Source organism: Fundulus heteroclitus, chromosome 5 (assembly GCF_011125445.2).
Source record: "Fundulus heteroclitus isolate FHET01 chromosome 5, MU-UCD_Fhet_4.1, whole genome shotgun sequence".
In the NCBI taxonomy this organism is placed as follows: domain Eukaryota; kingdom Metazoa; phylum Chordata; class Actinopteri; order Cyprinodontiformes; family Fundulidae; genus Fundulus; species Fundulus heteroclitus.
In genome coordinates this window covers 30,773,218-30,787,478 of record NC_046365.1, presented here as the reverse complement: position 1 = coordinate 30,787,478, position 14,261 = coordinate 30,773,218, and positions in this window count along the sequence as shown.

Below are 14,261 nucleotides of genomic sequence, written 5' to 3'. Positions count from 1 at the left end.
CTGAATTGGCTTTTTACCTTATTTGATGAAGTGGACTGTGGTAAATATTTGACCATCTTGTTACTTGGCTTAATCCTGACGAATCCTCAGCAGCGCCTCTTCAGGCCTGACAACATGAGTTTCACAGACCCTCAACCCGTGGTTCGTGGACCCCCGGTGGTCCGGGCACCACAGTTTGAGGACCACTGCTCTAATTTATCCCATCGACATTATATGTCAGTTTAAAGGCATACTATGCAACATTTTTCAGTTAATTAATATGTTCCATACCGTTTTGGATGATTAAATGAGTCATTTCAGGTTGAACTAAGGTTTTCTCAGCCGCCCTGGTGGTCTGTGGGGGAAATACCGCACTTGCAATTGCAGGAGCAGTCGGCCCGCAGTCACAGGCTCAGTAGTCTCGTGTGCATCACGAGAGTCGGTCTTGCTTTACGGCGAGAACTGCTACACGCCCGCAGTGAAAGGTGTGCTCGTTGGTAGCGCAGTGGCGATATTTGTGCAGTTATCATGGCGGAACCAGCGAGAAAACAGCGAAAGCCCATGTTGGAGCAGGCAAGAAAGAGGAAAAGGGTTCTGGACAGAGAGAGGAGTCGTACACGGGTGAACATAGAAGGCTGCCAGGCTGACGCGGACCTCGCGTTTCTGCTGATGCGATTGTAAGTAACATTGTATGGTTTCCCTCACGCTACCGCCTCGCCGACATTCCAAAAAAATAATAATAAAAAAATAAAACTAACTCGATATGCGCGCTGCTCCGCTCAGCCGCTCAGCGGCGCAAAGTTTGTCTCCCCCCCTCCCCGCTCCGCTCAGCAGCTCATCGGCGCAAACTTTGTCTCCCCCCCCCCCCTCCGCTAAGCGGCGCAAAGTTTGTCTTCCCCCCCCCCCCCCCCCCCCCCCGCTCCGCTCAGCAGCTCATCGGCGCAAACTATGTCTCTCCCCCCCTACCCCCCGCTCCGCTCAGCAGCTCATCGGCGCAAAGCTTGTCTCCCCCTGCTCCGCCGGTCGTTCCAAATTCCTAGGGGAAACACTGCATTGGAATGGTTTGTCTCTCTCTCTGCATGTTCATACTTTCACTGAACATGCAGAGAGAGTCATTGTCATTGTTTTTACTGCCGTTTTTTCCACTTTTGTATTCGTTGTGTTCGCCTGTCTGCTAAGCTCAAAACAACCGCGCCTGGCTTGACGGACAAACCAGGAGAACAGCTGAGCATCTTTACGACAGTGCACTTTTACTTTCGCCCTCTGGGGGGAGCCTCGCTGGAAAATCAACGCCGGTTGCATAGTATACCTTTAAGACCAGTCTAGTTCTTTTGACCAAAAGCGTATCCATTGCACTGCCAGATAGAAACACATGACTTGTCAGTCCAGAGACCAAGTATCCACTACTGTAGTCATTAATTTAATTACATTTTTTTATTTTATTTTTTTTTACATACAAAATCTGCTTTTTGTACTATTGAGATCTAACACAAGAGGGCGCTATTTTTCTAGTGTGATTGTTGGAGGTATTTTTACATTAACGTTTTTCGTTTTTCCACCCCTTCTTAGTTTGCGGCAGTTTCTTTTTTTTGCATGCTTCTGAAAAACTTTTATGAATCGACAACTGCTTAAAATGATACAAACTCTTACTTCGGCATCTGGTAACAGCTTTATCTCTATTATTTACCTAGAAATTAAAGTTCTGGTTAATGTTTATCTTTTTTTATAAGCCATTAACCAGGCTCTTTCCCTGCTGTGTTCTCACATAAATTATAAGACGACTTTCTCTTCATTGTTTCCTTCCTCAGTTGTCCTCGGATAAACCCCCTCCTCCTACAACTTTCCCTCTTTATGACCTTTTCCCCTTTGTCTATTGTTCTTCTTGTCACTGCAAAGATTTCCTCTTCGCACAGAGCAGATTCATCTCAGCGTTTTGGTGAATCTTCTTTGAAAACCTTGAACAAATCTCCAGTGTTTAATAAATGCCATCAAACCGGGAAACACAAGAACGGGGGCCACTGGTGCAGACTTTTAACGAGCCGTGATTCAAAAGCACAGAGCACACATGCACGGCTCCAGCAGAAAGCGAAAGCCAACATCTCGCCTCATGTTCTCCCCTCTGATAGCTGGCTTTAAGGTAGACTCCACAAATGATAAACTGGACCTGCTTCAGACATGTTTTTATTGGCAGCGTGTGAGTTTTCTCAGGCTAACCGTTTCCAGATGGGCGTTTGAAGAGGGCCACATACATCATTCAGCGAGGGGGAGGAGAGAAAGAGAGAGAGAGAAAAGGAGCAGAGGGGGTCTGTCAAAAGCATTGTGCTCCACTGACGAGAACATTTCCTGTCTGGATTTGGGAGGATTAGGCATTTGTGGGGGGGGGGGTTGGGGGGAGTGTTAGCATGGATGGCATGTGGAAAGAGAAGCAAAGAACAAGGCAGATGTTCAGGACCACGCTTGCGGTGTGCATTTGTGAAACATTGTCAGAAGAAAAAGTTTAACGTCACCAAATCCCCAGAAAAAAAAATAAAAAATCAACGTTTCAGTTGCAGCTCTTGTGGGATGTTGTGTACAGACAGTTTCCTCGCATGAAAGAAGTTACGTCCAATTTTCTCTTAAAGTGAAGCCGTGTTTGATCGCCCTGAAGCGCGGTTTTGGGAGTCTCAAAACAAAAAAAGCTAAAACCAATATTGTCCACTTTACTCCTTTTCTGGCTGACAGTTTTTTTTTTTAAAACAGAGTTGGTGGCGTTGCATTCTCCACAGCAACAACACAATGCCGCTTTTCAGCACTTTGTGTCTGTGTGCTTGGAAAATTCTTGCTTGTTGACAAGTACAAGTTGTTTTCTGTTATTATGTGGTTTGCCCCCAAAGTTTATGATATACAGTCATAATTAACGTCAGTCCTTTCTTTCCGTGGCCATCAGACTGCTCAGTCATTTACTTCAGGCCGCGAGAGGGTCTCTTTATCTGGTTTCTAAATTTTTACGTCATAATTTTTTTGTTTGTGCATAATTTATCATAGTTCAGACTGCTACTGTAATTATATATACATATTAACTGTCATTTGTTGCGTTTAGTTATCTATTAGCTTGCTTTTTGTCATTGGTTTTCATTTGTTTACCTGTCTATGTTTTCTTAGCAGGTCATGATGAATTGGCTGTTTTCCTGTAACGTTAGGTTGTTTCTACAATCTTCAGGTTGAGTGACGGTAGATCTGTACGGAGGAGGGGGGGGGGGGGGGTGTAAGTGACTTATACACAAGTGTGATTGACACTGCTACCAGCCAATCAGAGCCAGACATTCCCCCTGGCTCTGATTGGCTGTTTCTGACCAGGAGCTGTGTTTTTCTGTTAATAGCAGTAAGACCAATGGAGGGGGCCAGAGGAGCTTGATTTATTTATTTATTTTCCTCTCACGGATTTTCTGTCTCATATTTCACCGTCAGGACACAGTGACCGTTTTAATTGTTTTTAAAAAGTTACGTACTGCAGCTTTAACCACAAGTAGAATGCGGGGACAGCAGCAGATTGCACCATTAGCAAAGGATCAGAACCTTTTAGGGGGAGCGGACATTAACTGGCTACCTGACATGGCTTCTGTGAGTGAAAACCAGGGAAAAGCTGTTTTGAACATAATCCGAAAAGGTCTAGTTAGTAAGGACTCTTTAGCTAAAGCAGAAGTGCGTCAGAGTTCGCCATGATCAGTGCTGTCCGAATAAAAGAGTTAGTAAGGAAGGAAGTAGGAAAAGGAGCCTGTATGCTTCCTATCACAGTTGCTTTAGCATAGGGAGCTCGTGATGTACCTTACTGGTGCTAAGAAGTTATAAGATCATGCGTGACATGATGTACAAGCACAGTTCTTCTCATGAAAATTGATGAAAATGTGCGGAGAGAAGAGATCCGATAGTGTATTAGTGTAGCAACAAAGTTTTAAATCAAAGGAAGCAACAAAATCCCCCGCTGTGATGTGATGAAATATAATGTATACATATGTTAACCTTGAGAAAACAAACTCTGATTATTTATGTTGCACACATCGTTTATTTTGCATATAGGTTTGTCTAATTTGCTTTTTTGTAGTTCTTTTTCAGTCAAGTAACAGGCGCTAGGAGCTATTACTAGAACATTTCGGATGCAGTCATAGACATTATATACATAGACGCATCATTACGTGCTGGATCGCATCCTGCATTGCCACCATATTGGATGGGCCTCTCCTACTCTAGGCTAGCATAGGAGCTAACAGGAGTAAACGCCGAGGGAGCAACTATGTTTGTATGTTGTGCAGCTTACGACTGCAATACCTGGCACGCTACTGAAAGTAGATCAAGCGGTGCAGATCACCATTTCGTTTGGGTTGAGATTGGTTCAGAGAATGTGTTTTTACTCAGTGAACACACTGCAGAAACCAAATTCGGAGTTTCATGCGTATGTAATTTGTTGTCGCTGTATTTCACAAACGGGCTGCATCATGTTGCAAAATTAAGCACCCTGGAGCTACAGAGTGCCAGCAGCTGTGCAAAAGTTATTTCTCAAGAGTCTTAAGCCCCAGATCCGGGTTTAAGCAGGGAAGTGTAAGACACTGGAATGACCTGGAAATTTAAAAGATCACTTTTCCAGAACGTTAAAAACATGCGTGCACGCTGACGTTCATGCACAGCATGCAAAAGTGAAGAACTTATTGTTGATGTCAGGACTGTATGTGTATGAGAGAGAGGGAAGTAAATTTAAATGAAATATCAAACTTGTTTCTTTATTAAAATTTAAAATGTGTTCATTTATGCATTTATTGATATGTCATACTATATATCTGTCTTTGTTAAAGAGCATAAAGCTGGGTATTTTAGCATGAAAACATAATTTTGTTTTTAAACGTGACAGAGTGCTGAAAGCCTGAGTTCCTTTAAATCAAGATTAAAAACACATTTGTTTAGGATTGCCTTCAACTGTCCTAGTTAACTGAATCACCACTTCTTTGTTCTTATTTCTATCTACATTTTATTCCTACTTGCTTTTATTCTGTTTTAATTTGCTATATTTTAATCATGTAAAGCACTTTGCATTGTCCCTGTACTGAATTGTGCTATATAAATAAATTTACCTTGCCTTGCCTATCATAAATTACATCTACGCTGTTAGTAACAAACAAACTGTGAGAAAATCTGGTAAAAATTTGGGGATTTATGATTATGCTAGGTGAACATATGGCTTCCTCAGTACAACTAAATGCACAGGAGGCATCTGAGGGACCCATTCAAGATGGCGGCCGCACTGATACATCAGCTTTAACGGGCGGCACCAGGTCTTGTTGTGTCTATGTGCATAATGACTATGGTTCTGATTATGCTTCCTCTTGATTTAAAAGAACTAAATCAAGAGGAAGTTTGCAGCCATTCCTGAGGAGGCCAAGAAAGTTAAAGTTTCACACAGGAGTCATTGTAAAGAGGCGGTCCCGTTTCAAGTTTTGGGCAAGGAGATGTTGGACAGCTGGGCCTAGGGGAGGACATCACTGAGAGGCAAATGGGCTCATGATCATGACGGATGTATTTTCTAAATTTAGCCAGGCTGTAGCAACCAGAGACCAGCCATCTTCTACTGACGGCAAAGTACTGTACAGGTTCTGGTTCTACAAGTTTGGGGTCTCCGCAAGTTTGCATAATGACCCGGGCCGCAACTTTGAAAGTGCTTTAATCCAGCAGTTGTGCGAGTTGTATGAGGCACAGAAGACTCAGACTACCCCCTACCACCCTGGAGGTAACGGCCAACATGACCAAGAACTGAGAAAAAGGGACAATGGCCTCATTCCCTTCCACCAGTCCTCTATTCCTACAACACCACTATCAGTCCACTGGTGAGGGTTAAGAGCCATGCTTACCTCTTTCTCCTAGGAAGGGTTCCAGAGGGGAGAGTAGACGATTGGGCCCTAGAGCACAGACGCAGACTCCAGGTTGCCTTTGATGGAACGGCTAAAGATGGCCGCCGACCGCCAGAACGAGCGCCATGCTGTTGGGGATCTGGCCGGTAAATTGACTGAACAGCAGCTTGTCTACATTAAGTCAGAAGGCTTTATCTGGGCCTGCTACGGTTTCAGTTGTTTTTAGACAGTTTAATGTCTTGTTTTCAGATAGTTATTGTCTGGTTTCGGTTTGAGCGATGCTGTCCATGGGATCGAAGCTGTTTTAGAGCTCAAAGGGACTAGCTGAAGAGAAATTATATCCAGCTGTGGTGGTCACCAGGGTGTTAGCTATGACGAGCACCCATACATTTGTTTTATTTATTATTTTGTTATCCCCCCCCCCCCCCCAAGCAGTATTTATTTGAACAGTTTTTACAAATATCAGCTAAGTATTTCCCAGGGCCAGCACAATCCTACCACCTTATGTGTAAAATATTGATTTATTGTTTGTTTTTTTTGGTCTTACCTTTGGTCCAATGTTGTATAGTTGTATATGTTGGAAAAAAATAGAAAATACCTCTAATTTGTAAGCCACGTCTGTTATTTCTTACAAGCTTTTCTGTGTAAAGGTCTAATAAACCGAGAATTTGATCTCCTACCGTCGGCTATATTGTGTGGTGTTTACACCTCAGGTCACAGTTACTGTCTTTCAAGTCAGATTCCCCAATATTTAGCACGGTTGTCTTTGGGCAATGTTTTGAGCAACAAATGTCATCGCACCATAGTTTTTCTTTTTAAAAAAAGGACAAATCTAATTTATACACAGATAGATACTCAATTAAATACGTTCCATTCAAATTACTTTTGGGAAGAATTTTTTTTTTTGCTGAGAAAACCCAGCAGATTGCATCTCTTATCCCGCATCCATTTGATAAATTCCTCTTTGAAAGGTCTTTTTCTTTTTTGTCCAGATAACAAATCATTTTCTATTTACAGCAAGTCTAAGCCGCTCTCTGCGGTTCCAGGGAACATAACTCTATTTTTGGCTGCACTTTCCTCTGATCATCTTCCCCCAAAGGTTATCACATCAAAAGTTAATTCTTAAGCGATTATCTGAATTAAAGAATGATTAATTTGCACATATTTTAAGGTTTTGTAGCATAGAATTGTGATAAAATGTCTTTAACGTCATACATTGCACAACCGTCAGTTCTGTCTTTTTAACTCTGTGCGTCATCTGATTTTACCACTAAGTGTTGCCAGAGTCGCCTATTGTCCTGAAGCTTGAATGTTTTACACTTCTGGATCACTTTTGCGTTGAATTGTCTGCTGATTTACCGACAATGTAAAAGTAATTTAATGCTCTGGTGAGGTTCAGTCTGTGTTTGGTTGTTTAGTGTTCAGTTTGGATCTGTGGGAACTGATGCCATGTTGGGATGAACACTAACTAATGATTCAGAGCAGAGCTGAATGCCGCGTGTTTGCTTTGTTACTCAGAGAGATAACAGTTTAAATGCATAATAATTTGTAAATACACCAAAAGATACATTCCTGCAAGGCAAATGTGTATAAAAGGATAAAACTCAGTGTCCCTGGGGAAAACCGGGGAGAATAGTTTCTCCATCCGCATGTGCTCTAAACAAAAACTAAGGTCAGTTGGCAGAGGCTTTATGTCGATGATTGGATTGGCATCCATTTAACTTTTCCCGATGAAATATTTTCCATCTCAGCTGGCAAGTAGCTGCTGACTATGACGAAGGGGATGAACATTTCACCAGTTTAAAGTCATCCAGACTGACCTTTACTTTAGGAAGGACTAAAAAGGAGTGAAGAGGAAGTGGGAGATCATGACTCAATCATGTGAAAAGGCATCTCGTTTACAGCCAAAAACGTTTAAATACATTTTCCTAAAATAGGATTAAAAGCAGTTTGAACAAAAACAGAGCATGTACCAACTGACCAGATAGTAGTTCAATTTACTTTATCTACATAAAAAAAAATCAATTAAACACATTCCATTTTGATGATATTGACAAAACAATGCAGACAAACTCAGGTCATAAAGCCAACAGGTAAAAATCGATCTAAGTAGGTAAGGCCAGGCAGTTGGATTAAAGTCAAAACAAACGTATAAAACAGTTTTTAATGAAAAACATGCCTTATTGTTAGTATAGCACATTGGTGCGTTCAGAAGTGACACATGCTACGCAATAAGCTCCTGACACATCCTCTAAACATTTTGAGATAGCAGTCGTCGAGCATGACCATTATTAACTGAACAAGAAGCCCGAAGGTGACGTACGAACTGCTCCAAGGAGAGTGTAAACACATTTTCCCTTCATACTGCAAGCTGTCAGTCAATCTGCATTTTTCCGTAAATTCTGTGGCCAAAATGGCAGAAACGTCTTCAAATGACATCCAACCTCGTATGTTCGAATCTGGAGAGTAAAGGCTCTCACATACTGTGAACCTGAGACTGTCCTGTTATCTTTGACTTTATGTCATTGCCTCTTGAGCAATCCCTGATACCGAGCAAGCACGTGGCGACGGAGAAAGGAACAACTCACTCTTAACAGGAGGAGCGCTCCAGCTGAACTGGGCTCAGTGACCCTCGACTGACGAGAGACTAAGAGGACAGCTGAGACGTACCAACGCCCAGAAGCACGGGTCCAGGTTCAGGAATAATTCATGGCAGAACGAGTCTCTGTTGGTGTCTTTGTGTAGAAACTAGAGACATTCAGGTAAACAGACGAGCTTTAAAAACAAAACAACTGGTGTCTGAGTAAGCTCACGAAAATGGCATGAAATCAAGTAAGATATTCATCAGGACAACAACAAGCTCTGGGTCTCCATCAACAAATTACACTAACAGAAGGCGCTCCTGCTCTGTTTATCTCATTTCCTGGCTAACATGGTCGAGTCTCCTCAAGATCTTCCAGAAATACAAATATTTTTCAATCTACTTCAGGCAAATTGCAGAAGAAGGACAAGAGAGTTGGAAGAGCCTAGTTTCTGAGACAAAAACAAACAACAGTTTTTTTCCAGAGAGGGCAAAAGATAAATGTGTGACTCTAATAACAGTTTTATTGCAAGAATTTGAAAACATTTTAAATCATTATCTCATAAAAAATGGAGCTTTGTGTCCATCGGGCTTTATTCAATTACTGATTTTCGTTAAATATGAGAGGGACTCGGGTTTATTCTAAAGAAGATCTGCATGAAAAGCAGTTTTCTCTTCCTGTTTGAATGCGTTCACTTTTTGCTTGTTCTTTACAGGGACGTTACAAACAAATGTAAAATGTATTTATCCTTCGGGTCAGCTGCACAACATGGAGCAGCAGACTGAAAACAATAATTGCGACGAGCTCTTCTGACTGAAAGTTAGAAGCTTGGCGTGCAAACAGCGATGCCTACTGAGAAACCTCTAAGTTTTAAGTTGAAATGTCCTTGTGCAAAACACTGAAGGCACGTTGCCTCCAATCTGTGATTTACGATCACCACCAAAGTGCATTTTGTTGCTTTTTAGGGACTGAGTTTTAAACTGTTAACCATGACTGTCAAACACAGACTCTCTTTTATCTTTTTCTACCGGCTCTTGAAAGAAATATCGTCCTCGTTAGCTGCCAGATGCCCCCCCCCCCCCACACACATTGGTGTTTTTCCACTCTTTGGTAAAAGACCAGATCTACCTACATAATTACATGTGGTCAGGCTACAGGTACATTTCCACTCCCTCTTAAGCACCATTAGGTGGTAGATAAAACAGCGCCGTCAGAGGGACTTCAGAGAATAAACTGCAGTGTTGCTACAGAGCTGGGATACAAATGTGAAAAATTGTGTCCGTACAGTTAGTGAGTTCAGCGCTGGGGTGTGTGCTTTAAAAACGGAAACTGTTCCTGACCAGTTACTGGTTCAGTGTTTTCACAGCATTCTCAGGAACTTTACACTAAAACCAAGAAAAAAACAGCCCGACATGACCTTAAATGAACAGTGGAAAAGTTCCTGATGTTCAGCAGCGACTCACCTACTTTTTCCTGCCAATTAGATGTCCCAATAGAGAAAATCTGATCCTCACTCCTTGCAAAAGGGGAAATGAGGAGGATCCTTGGAATTGTTCACATTATTAACATAAAAAAAATTTGCTTGAAAGCAACGATTTGTCTTCTTTCACAAAAAAAAAAAATCCCCAACCTCTAGAAAATGCAGCTCTGACACTTAGTCCAAGGTCCTCTGGTCTGAACATTTTTCCCCAGAAAGAGTTTGGGAGCTAACGGGAAGTTTCTCACTCTGTCAGCTCAGAATAATATTTGTCACTTTGCTTATCTACATCATCGCCCAAAGTCAACTTTAAATTCCTCCCTGGCTGTCTCCCGGTAGGGGAAATTTACTCAGCAAATTCTTTTAAGCTAAATAGTTAACCTTAATTCAGGAGGGAAAAAAAGCTAATACTACCTTGGCACAACTGTGTACTCAGTTTTATGTCCAGATACTGTAAAAAAAAAATAAAAAAAATAAATAAAAAAATCAGCCTAAAAAGTGTTTTCCCTTTCATCCAAACCTGAAGTTGGAAAGTCTGAAACCTGAACTTTTGACTTCTCATTTGGGATTTTACGCAACAACACAAATATGGAAGCTTGAAAAAGAAGAAAGAAAAGAAAAGACTACAGCAGGGGTCACCAACACTTTTGAAACTGAGAGCTACTTTATTTGTGTCGCGTCATAACTAAGGGCTACCAGTACTGATCTTTGACCTAGAAGAGTTAGATTCCACCTTAACTTTATGTAAAATAAACCCAATTTTATGCTTTGTTGTAGGTATTGTTGTAGATATTGTTAATATTAGTGTTTAAAACCAACTCAGGGAACTCCAGCATCTAGAAAGATAAGGCATGACCAACGAAGCGTACGGACTATTTGTGCTAACTTTTATTGTTTTAGCAACCTTTGCCGGTTTAACATGTCGATTTGCAGCAAGTCATCCCTGAATAGGGAATCCCCAGCCGTCCACTGGTTAAGAGGAAGGAAAGAAATGTTCATTGTTTCTACATAGAGCAGTGGCTGTCATCAGTTTGTTAGGTAACACTCACTTTGCTGGTGAAGATTCTCAGTCATCCAGGTCATTCAAAAAAAAAAACAGTAAAAAACAAAGCAACTGGACTTGTTTTCCCGTGGTTGAAGACGTCTCGCTTCCTCTCCAGGAAGCTTTCTCAATTCAAAAAGTCTGGAGTAATGATGAGTAATGATCCGTAACACTCACTTGGCTGTCCCACACAATAGCACAATGAGGTGCTTTTCTAATTAGTAAGTATAAGTCCTGTCTATTTAACCATATTTGAAAACTTTGCATGGAAAAGAGGGGCGGAGTCCACTTCCTTGTATTACCTCATAAAATAAGCTGTTTTGTAAAGAAAGAGAAAGAAAGAGAGGTGTGCTTTGATTCTGTAAACCTGCAACAGGTTGATCAAACATATTCTCAACACTCAGTCAAGCCTGTTCCTCTCTGCCTCTTGTCACCTGCCCAGTTTCTATGTTCATGGACATGATCTCAAGGCGCAGTCGTGGAGAGGAGGGTGTCTAGTTTAGGAACCTCAGGATTTCACCTTTGCTTTTTCTGGATGATGTGGTTCTGTTGGCTTCTTTGGGTCTTGACCTCCAGCACGCGTTGGAGCGGTTCACTGCCGACTCTGAAGTGGCCGGGATGAGAGTCGGCTCCTCCATGCCCGTATTAAGACAATGTGGTGCCCCTGGGCACTATACCTCAAAGCCCCCCCCCCCCCCCCCCCCCCCCCCTTACCCGTGCTGTCCTCCGGTCAAAAACATCAGACATAATCAAGGGGATTTCTGTAATGTAATTTACTATTTAATAACTTACACAACTACATGTAGGCATATGAGCAGTGAGCGATATTCAAATATCTCATTTTAAAATGTTGAAATCAAAAAAATCTTGATTTATTTATCATTTATTATTATTGTGACATCAGTGTTCACAAAACGGATAATGCATGGTCTTTCATCAATTTCAAGTAAATAATATAACAATTTATGAAAAATATAGGGATGGAGGGATGGATATTTCAGACATCTGTTTTCAACATTGATCTCAAGAGATTGTAAATGATTTGTTACAAACTGGGCATCATATCTCCGCTTTTAAAAAAAGAAGCTGAAACTGAAAAGCAGACTAACCTGTTTTTTTTTTTTTTTTTTTTAAGCCTCTAATCCAAACCAGAAGCTCAAACTTGATTTCTTGTTTTTGTTTTTCTTATCGTTTGTGGTTACATGCAGAGGCCAGCACGTGGGAAAGAATATTATCAACACCAAAACATGGAGCCGGAGCCGTTGACTGAAAAAAAAACAACCAAACTCCCTTTTAGCTGAACAGTGACGACGCTCTGCGCTACTTAAGTAACCTTTGACATTTTAATACATTCTCTCACAGCGAGATGATTCTCAGAAGAGGAAGTAACAAACTTCTACAATAAAGTCAAAGAAAAATAAATGGGATCCTGTGTATACAAGTATCTGTCAGTTTGGCACGAACCACTTTGACCTCAGTCCATTCGCAAACGTTTCCTGTCAGCTGAGGTTCTGTGCGCTCTCTTTATCGCAGTCAATAATGGGCTTTAACACTTATTTAGCATAACATTTGACTAGCCAACCATGTCAAAAATACAAACCGATATTAACAATGTTTCCCTGCCTAGAATCAGCTACTATAAAGAGACCTCTGAAAACAGTGTAGAGAAGAAGGCGTCAGAGCTGTAACCCAGTTGTATTTTAACCAAATTACATCATTGACATGAAATTCAACCAAGAGCTCAACAAATGCTGCTAACCGGTGGAAAAGGAGCCATCGTTGGTCTTCCTTAAAAAGAAATTAAGAATTAACGTTTCAGATTTCATGCGTTAGCGGAGACGTGAAGGTAACGCACAAGATTAAACAGGTGAACATTTAAAGAGACGTTATTTTAAAAGGTCGCTGATGTGTTGTGAAAAACGAAGGTTGCAAAACATTTAAATGAGACATTTGTGACGGGCGCCTGGGATGTTTCAGAAGGACGAACTTTGTGGCCCAGTCTGCACAAGTAATCTCTTTTCCTGATTAAAAATAGACTCATTCTAGCGTCATAAGAAGGCTGCAGATAAAGGGGACCCCCAGTGAAACGGTCCCACGGGTGCAGGTATTTACATGTCTGAGTTACAGAACACAAAACACCTCCGCCTCCCTGTTGTTACTCTGGGAGAACAGAGAAGGTGTCCGGTGACTGGAGTTAGCAGACGCCGCCCACCTCCTTTGACTTGACACACCCGGCGGAGCAGGACCGGACAAGCTGGATCGCAGCCACCCAGCCAAACCTGATTAACTGTTTCCACGGTTTATCCCAGGGCTACTAATACAGCTGCAGATTTCACATCGTAAAATATGCTGCATGTGTGATGAATATTTTAGCAGCTAATAATAGATTTCCGTATGCATGAGAGATAATTACATACCGTGTTACAGACGGGTTTTTTTTTTCTTTTGGAAGACATTGCCTGTTTGTTGTTGTTTTTCAACAGAAAGGTCATTTTCTGACACTTTTTGTTGCACCATGTGACGCAGGGTGTCTTGGTGAGCTCAGTTCAAACGTTCAGAGGTTCTGCTGCTGTGTGACAGTTCTGGTTGCTATTTTGTTCTTACAGAACCTACCTGTTGTTCGTCTTTGGTATAACCCATAAAGCATCTGCCGTAAAGCAACAATATCTCAGATAAATTATGCAATTTACAACTAAACTCAACATTATATAATCTATAATCTGATCCAATCTGTATAATCTGATTGAATTTGACTTTGGAAAGTGCCTTGAGATGACATGTTTCATGAATTGGCGCTATATAAATAAAATTTAATTGAAAATTGAATTGAATTGAATTAAAGTGGCACACTAATATTACATCAAACTGGTTCTGTTCAGGTATTTCTGCTATTTTTTTTTTGGCCCATCCCTCCTCACACCTTTTCAACTCAATAATATAAATTTTCTATGGGACCGAGATCAGGGCTTCATCAATCAATCAATCAATCAATCAATCAATCAATCAATCAATCAATCAATCAATCAATCAATCAATCAATCAATCAATCAATCAACTTTTATTTATATAACCCTTTACAACACCTGAGGTGACCAAGTGCTGTAGAAAATGAACACCCTTGATGAAACAGAATTGGAAAAAACAGACAAAAAAATTATAAAGAAGAGGCACTATGGATGACAAAACAACAACAAAACAAACAAAAAACATAAAGGATATTAATGTCGAACAAGATAAATTTATCAATTTTCATTCAACACAACTCCAAATTGGCTTTGCACCTCTTTTCCCACAGGAGGGGGGAG